We start from the raw sequence: 7,302 nt of genomic DNA, 5'->3' as shown, positions 1-7,302 counted from the left end.
CGTGAAGCCAGATTTGCTTTCATTCACTTCGCTGGTCTCTAAATAAACACCGTCGCTGGCATTCGCTCTTTCGCATTATCCCGAGCGCACGCGGCTTAAATATTAGGATAATTATTAGCATATACAAACGTAATAATAAAAATTATTGCATAATATATTACTATGATTTTCGGGATAGTGACATTCGGGTTAGTGTCATAGAACCCCCTAGCCACACCACAAAGACTACAGATACCCCAAATAATCGTTTGATGGCTTTACAATGGATTTGTCATCGAAAGCATAGTTTACAGTAGTTTTTTCCAGTAGTCATAGTATAATTCGCACAACTTTACGAATCCCTAATCGGATTTTAATAATGATTTGATCATACGTTCTAGAATTTTATATTATTTTACATTCCCCGCTAGATCCTGCAGTATTATATAAAGTTTAATTTTACCCACCTTGTAAACATCCTGAAACATTTGCTTACGACATCCTGAAAATATAATTATTAAAAGTTACTAAATAGAACATCCTCACTTAGCCCGGATACACTTACGCCTCAATCAAGGATGCTCGTAAATTGTTTGTCCTCTCCGGCAGGTTGTGCTTCATTCAATTTGAACACACTCTCAACCACCGACAGTTCGGTAGACGTGGTACTCATTCCGCAAAAAGCGCACCAATCGTTAACGACAACACCACCGGCAAGAACTTCTGAGCCTCGATTAACCGTTCCAGCCTAAAATTAAATTTATTTTCAATATCACGAACAATTTCTAGTGGCGTAATAAGATTGATCTCTTACCACCAGCGGAATCTGCAGAAGCGACGCCAGCTCATCAAGCTCTGAGGTAGGTGTTTTCGGGTGAACCAATCCGCCTTGGTTGCTCAACACAGAATACGCCCCCACCAGTACGTTATTTGCCAGCGTCTGTCGATAGACTTCTACTCCGAGCACATCGCCTATAATCTCTTCGGTTTCTCGGTCAATGTCCGGGTGAACAAGCGCCACGTAATCGTTACAGGCGATAACATTTCCTAGGGCCGACAGGCGCTCTTCGACGCGTTGAATCTTAACCGAGTCAGGCAGCAGAGTTTCTGCAGGTGCTGCAGTTCAACGTCTGTGGTGCTGCCAGGTACGATGAGTCCGTTCTTGTTTGCTACCGATAACCGACCGATGATCCGACACCCGGCTATACTGGCGTGAACTACTGGAATCGTTTCGGCGAGTTCTGATTCGAAGACGCTAGGATTAGAAATGTAGAATAGTCATGTCTACTAGGCCTGAGAAATAGTATTGTAAATATTTTAACTGACAATTTTCCTACCATAGCTACCAAAGAAAACTTTTCGGATTAGGAAATACCATATAAACCCGTCGGAAACTATGGCGAACATATCTGCTGAAGGAATGAAAAAAATCCATCCAACCGTTTTCGAGTTAAGCGGATACGAACACAGACCATTTCATTTTTATTATATAGAGAAGATAGAAGATTACATAGACTTTCAGCTCAAGGCTGGCTCGTCTCTTGAAAAACAAGGAATTATTTGTTTTTTTTTTTTTTTTGAGGTTCTAATGTACATCTAAATCGAGACCTAAAATCCAGTAACAGCGTTTTGGTCACTCCCCGATTTTATCACGTTTACAACCCGATTTCGTCACCCCATTTGAAAATTTGAATCTTCTTCTTTTCATTTTCGTAAATAATACCACAAACAACAACGATTTTCATGAAATAACTTTTACCGCCTGTGGTTTATTATGAATGACTTCTGGGTTACAGTGAAGGATTCTGTAAGCATTTTCAACAAGAAATAACTGGTACCGTTTACGCAATTTGCCTTTCCAAGCCATAAATTGATTAATATTTGTGAAATTAAATGAAAAATCGACAACAAAAAAATCTCCGATTTTGTCACATGCCCTATTTTAATCATTCCAATATTCACCAGGGAGGGTGATAAAATCGGGATATTACTGTATCACGAATCACTGTGCGGAACACCAATCAACTGTTATACTTCGTTCATTTACATGTTGCTTCAAGAAACCAGAAGCCTCCTTTCAAGAAGCCAGAAGCCTCCTTTCGCAGAGGCTCAGGAAGCCTCTTTCCAAAGAGCTCAGAGCCTCCTTTCAAAAACTCAGAGCCTCCCTTTCAGAAGGCTCAGAAGCCTCCTGAAGCTCAGGAAGCCTCCTTTCAAAGAGAGCTCAGAGCCTCCTTTCAAGAGGCTCAGAGCCTCCTTTCGAGGCTCAGGAAGCCTCCTTTCAAGTAGCTCAAGAACTCAGAAGCCTCCTTTCAAGAGGCTCAGAGCCTCCTTCCAAAAAGAGCTCCAGAAGCCTCCTTTCAGAAGGCTCAGAAGCCTCCTTTCAGAAGGCTCAGAGCCTCTCCTTTCAAGAGCTCACCTCCTAAAGGCTCAGGCCTCCTTTCAAGAGGCTCAGAGCCTCCTTCCAAGAAGGCTCAGGCACTCCTTCAAGGCTCAGAGCCTCCTTCAAGAAGCTCAGGAAGCCTCCTTTCAAGGCTCAGAGCCTCCTTTCAAGGCTCCAGAAGCCTCCTTCTCAAGCCTCCTTAAGAGCTCAGGCATCCTTTCAAAGAGCTCAGAAGCCTCCTTCAAGCCTAGCAGCTCCCGCGAAGAGACGCCTCCCTTTCAAGAGGCTCAGGAAGCCTCCTTCAAGAGGCTCAGGCTCCCTTCCAGGGCCTCCTTTCCAAGAGCTCAGAGCCTCCTTTCAAAACTGAGAAGGTCGGGGAGCCTCCTTCCAAGAGGCTCAGGAGCCTCCTTCCAGAGGCTCAGGGCCTCCTTCCAGAGGCTCAGGGCCTCCTTCCAGAGCTCAGAAGCCTCCTTCCAAGAGGCTCACTCCTCAAGAGCTCAGAAGCCTCCTTCCAAGGGCTCAGGAGCCTCCTTCCAAGAGGCTCAGGCCTCCTTCCAAGGCTCAGGCCTCCTTCCAGGCTCAGGCCTCCTCCTCCAGGGCTCGGAAGCCTCCTTCCAAAGAGGCTCGGAAGGCCTCCTTCCAGAGGCTCAGGAAGCCTCCTTCAAGAGCTCAGGCCTCCTTCCAAGAGCTCAGGCCTCCTTCCAGGCTCAGAGCCTCCTTCCAAGAGGCTCAGGAAGCCTCCTTCAAGAGGCTCAGAGCCTCCTTCAAGGCTCAGAGCCTCTTCAAGAAGGCTCAGAAGCCTCCTTCCAGGCTCAGAAGCCTCTTCAAGAGGCTCAGAGCCTCCTTCCAAAGAGCTCGGAAGCCTCCTTCCAGAGGCTCAGCCTCCCCTTCCAGAGAGCTCAAGCCTCCTTCCAAGAGAGCGGCTCAGAGAGCCTCCTTCAAGAGGCTCAGAGCCTCCTTCAAGAGCTCAGAGCCTCCTTCCAGAAGAGAGCTCAGAGCCTCCTTCCAAGAGCTCAGAGCCTCCTTCCAGAGAAGAGGCTCAGGAAGCCTCCTTCCAAGAAGAGCTCAGAGCCTCCTTGAGGCTCAGAGCCTCCTTCGAAGGCTCAGGAAGCCTCCTTCCAAGGCTCACAGAAGCCTCCTTCCAGAGCTCAGAGCCTCCTTCAAGAGGCTCAGAAGCCTCCTTCAAGAGGCTCAGAGCCTCCTTCCAGGCTCAGGCCTCCTTCCAGAGGCTCAGGCTCCTTCAAGGGCTCAGAGCCTCCTTCAGAGCTCAAAGCCTCCTTCCAGAGAAGCTCAGAGCCTCCTTCAAGAGAGCTCAGAAGCCTCCCCTTCACAGGCTCAGAGCCTCCTTCCAAGGCTCAGAAGCCTCCTTTCCAAGAGCTCAGGCCTCCTTCAGAGCTCAAGCCTCCTTCCAAGCTCAGAGCCTCCTTCCAAGAGCTCCAGAGCCTCCCTTCAAGAGGCTCAGGCCTCCTTCAAGCCAAGCCTCCTTCCAAGCTCAGGCCTCCTTCAAGAGCTCGAAGCTCCTTTCAAGCTGAGCCTCCTTCAAGAGGCTCAGAGCCTCCTTCCAAACAGAGCCTCCTTCCAAGAGCTCAGAGCTCCTTCAAGAGGCTCAGGCCTCCTTCCAAGGGCTCAGCCTCCTCCAAGAGAGCTCAGGAAGCCTCCTTCAAAGAGGCTCAAGCCTCCTTCCAAAGAGGCTCAGGAAGCCCTCCTTCCAGAGGCTCAGAGCTCTTCCAAGAGGCTCAGGCCTCCTTCAAGGACTCAGAGCCTCCTTCCAAGAGGCTCAGAAGCCTCCTTCCAAGTAGCTCAAGGCTCAAGCCTCCTTCCAAGAGGCTCAGAGCCTCCTTCCAAGAGCTCAGAGCCTCCATCCAAAAAGTTCGGAAGCCTCCTTCCAAGAGGTTCGGAAGCCTCCTTTCAAGTAGCTCGAAAGACTTATTTCTAATGGCATTAACTTCATCAAGCCACCAAAAATTAAATTTTCAAGTCACAGAATCAGTGCATTTAAAATATGTGTGAAAAAAATACGAGCTTCGCGAAACAAGCAAAACAAATTTATAGGTTTTATCCGGATTTCCTTGTCAGTGTTCATCTGAGCTCGCCTGGTACCATCTTCGGTCAATTGACTTTCGTCGGTTGGTGCCTTTGCCTTTTCGGGCAAAGTCGCTAGAAGGTCGGGCACCGATCTGCTCTGTCAGGCGACGGCATTTGTCCTTCATGGTCGCCTCCGTTTGGCTGTGTCTGGTGCCTTCGACGGATTGCTACGACCGGTTCAGGTTAGAGCCAGTCTTTCCCTCGTTGGCAGTCAGGGCGAAATCAATCGCCTCTTGGATCTTGAAACCAAGGCCTCCAAAGAAGGAGAAGCCTCCATTTTGATCACCTTGTCAGCCTTTTGCTCCACCACCGCCGATAATCCTGTTCATCGCTATCATCCAGCTCAATAAACCATCCTTTCCCGCGATGTGGTGGATATCTTTATCAAAGATTATAGAGATAATCCTTTTTAAAATCCAATCATATTGAATCGATGGATGGAATCAAGTTCCGTTGATCAGATGATTGTTTAATTCATCAGATGTAGACATGTCGTGATTATTAACTAATCGATTATTCTTGATTCTTGTCGATTGTTGAATCTATTAATCGTTGGATAGTAATCGATTCAAAATCAATCGATTATCATAACGATGAATCGATTAATCGAAGTAATCAATTAATTAGCGACATTCTTATGATGTCAGAAATCCTGATTAATCGATTAGTAACTATCGATTACCCTCGATTCTCTCTCGATTATTATATCGATTAATCGTTGGAATAATCGATTCAAAATTAATCGATTATCACAACGATGAATCGATTAATCGAAGTAATCGATTAATTTACGACATCTCTAGTCAGATGTCGATTCATCTGCCAATAGCCAAATTGAAATTGAAACATCTGCTTGAACAACCAACACCTCGACATCCAATGGATGGCCTGATAATTTGAATCTGATTCATGATGCAGCCAGGAAAATCTTTGTCTCGTTACGAATGCAAGTGCGCATATCCTCGGCTCCTGGCTGCTGGATCAGTCCATCCGCTGCGCCAGGGAATGAGACAGCCGAGTTACGAAATTAAATTCAAATGGGAATTTGCGGTAACAAAACAGATCAATCTCATTTAAAGTTTTCTGCCGCACTAGGTATTGTTACTACTGCAAGTAACCCATCGTTCGCTTCGAGAGTTCTTGGCTTCGCCTCGGACCGTTTATGGGAAAGAAGGTTTGTTTGCTGTGCTGCAACGGGCAAGGTATAAGGCGTAGGTAACGCAGAGCGTCGGCAGCATCTCCAGACGAGCAGAATCAGACATTGGCGAGACATTTGGCAACAACGCAGGAGGCTCAGATTGAAGCGAAATTAAATAATTAAAATGCAAATGGGAAAGCTAACCACGAAAGTGGTTCCTTCTGTCAATGGAAATCTCGGTGAGCAACCAGCAGATGGGGAATGGATTCGAATGGGTTTGAATGGTTGGTTTCGTATTCAATGAGGAATATTTCGAATGCAAATCACTGTTGTTGGTAGAGTACCGTAACCGGGGGATATCTTGAGCTTAAAAGTGGATTTAATAAAACACCCAACTAGCGGACAGATTTCAGATTTTAATATAGTTCTGTATCAGAACTTTCAATCATGGTAGTTCGCCCTTCAGTCTTGAAGTGAAGATAACAAAGCTGTTACAAAATTAGATCACTTGCTACACTCACAAAAAACACCGCATTATATTCATGAGTTTACACATGGATTTTTGCAATGGGGGGCAAATGATTCCATATTTTGACACATATATTTCATGCGCCCATGAATTACATGAGTTCATACATACTATCATGTGGGTCATTATCCATGTGTGAATTTGTATGCAATTTGGTATGTGCCGACACATGATATGCATATTTCAAAATACATGGATTTTTGCCATAAAGTATGTGTCGATTTTCCTGAGTGTAGGACATAAGCATAAAATGTGCGTTATGTTACATTCTGGAATTTACATAATGATAGTGGATGTATCTTGATTATGTCTGCAAAACCATCTACAATTTGTAAAACCTTTTAATATAAGCTGAAAATACAAACCATTATTTTCGCGAAATGAAAAATCAAACGGTTTACGGTACTTCAGTTCCATTGGAGTAAATATAAACAAGTTTTCTGAGAAAGTTTAAAGTTGTTTTGCGACAGTTCGACCACGGCACTCTCATCCCAGCCAGTGCAGTAGCTGCCATAGTTAAACTTTTTCGACCAATTTAGTTACACTTCTCGACTATACACGGGGATTCCTTGTTACTTAGGAGTCTGATCTGTGCAGAACTCGGTGCTGAAATCGAACACACACACATACATCTGCTAGATTCCGAGGCGACGAGGAGTCTCTACATTAAATTAAGCACAAAAACCTTATGCAAATAATGAGGGCTCCTCGGCGTTCTTGACAAAAGGCACAACTTTCCACGCCGAAGAATCTCCGAAGAACCAGAAAAGTTAAATAGAAGCAGCACGAAGTTTGCTTCGGTCGCTTGCACTTTGCGAAAGGGAAACTTTAGCGGCAATATGCAACTGGTTTCCTCCTGCTCAATCGAGGCGAGGGGTGATTAGAATCACCGCATTAAAGTGTCGCGACCAGAGGATTTTAGTTTGATTCAATAATAAAACAACTGTTCGTTGGACAGCATCGGTATAATCGGTGCCCTAATTTCATTAAAAGCCACTGACGGCACACTCCATACCACCGTGTGCAGACTGAATCAATTTGGGGTAACGGTGGGGAGTGCGAACATTCAATCGAACAGCTGGGTAGGAAAAAGAACCAATTAGTAGCGCTATTGATGAATCGTGAGTGACTGACATTGAAATTAGCGCCTAGGGAGAGATGGGTGATAAGCACTTTGCACGTATTTTCTGG

The 7,302-nt window shown here is 45.5% G+C and overlaps 1 pseudogene; it reads right to left on the bottom strand.

Moving 5' to 3' along the window:
* Positions 1-370: 370 nt before the first annotated feature.
* LOC134202390 (eukaryotic translation initiation factor 6-like) overlaps positions 371-7,302 on the bottom strand; it is a 13,298-nt pseudogene continuing 6,366 nt past the window's right edge.

The sequence above is a fragment of the Armigeres subalbatus genome, unplaced genomic scaffold (assembly GCF_024139115.2).
Source record: "Armigeres subalbatus isolate Guangzhou_Male unplaced genomic scaffold, GZ_Asu_2 Contig120, whole genome shotgun sequence".
In the NCBI taxonomy this organism is placed as follows: domain Eukaryota; kingdom Metazoa; phylum Arthropoda; class Insecta; order Diptera; family Culicidae; genus Armigeres; species Armigeres subalbatus.
The sequence above is the reverse complement of the archived record's forward strand: the minus strand, read 5'-3'. Positions and strand labels throughout refer to the sequence as shown.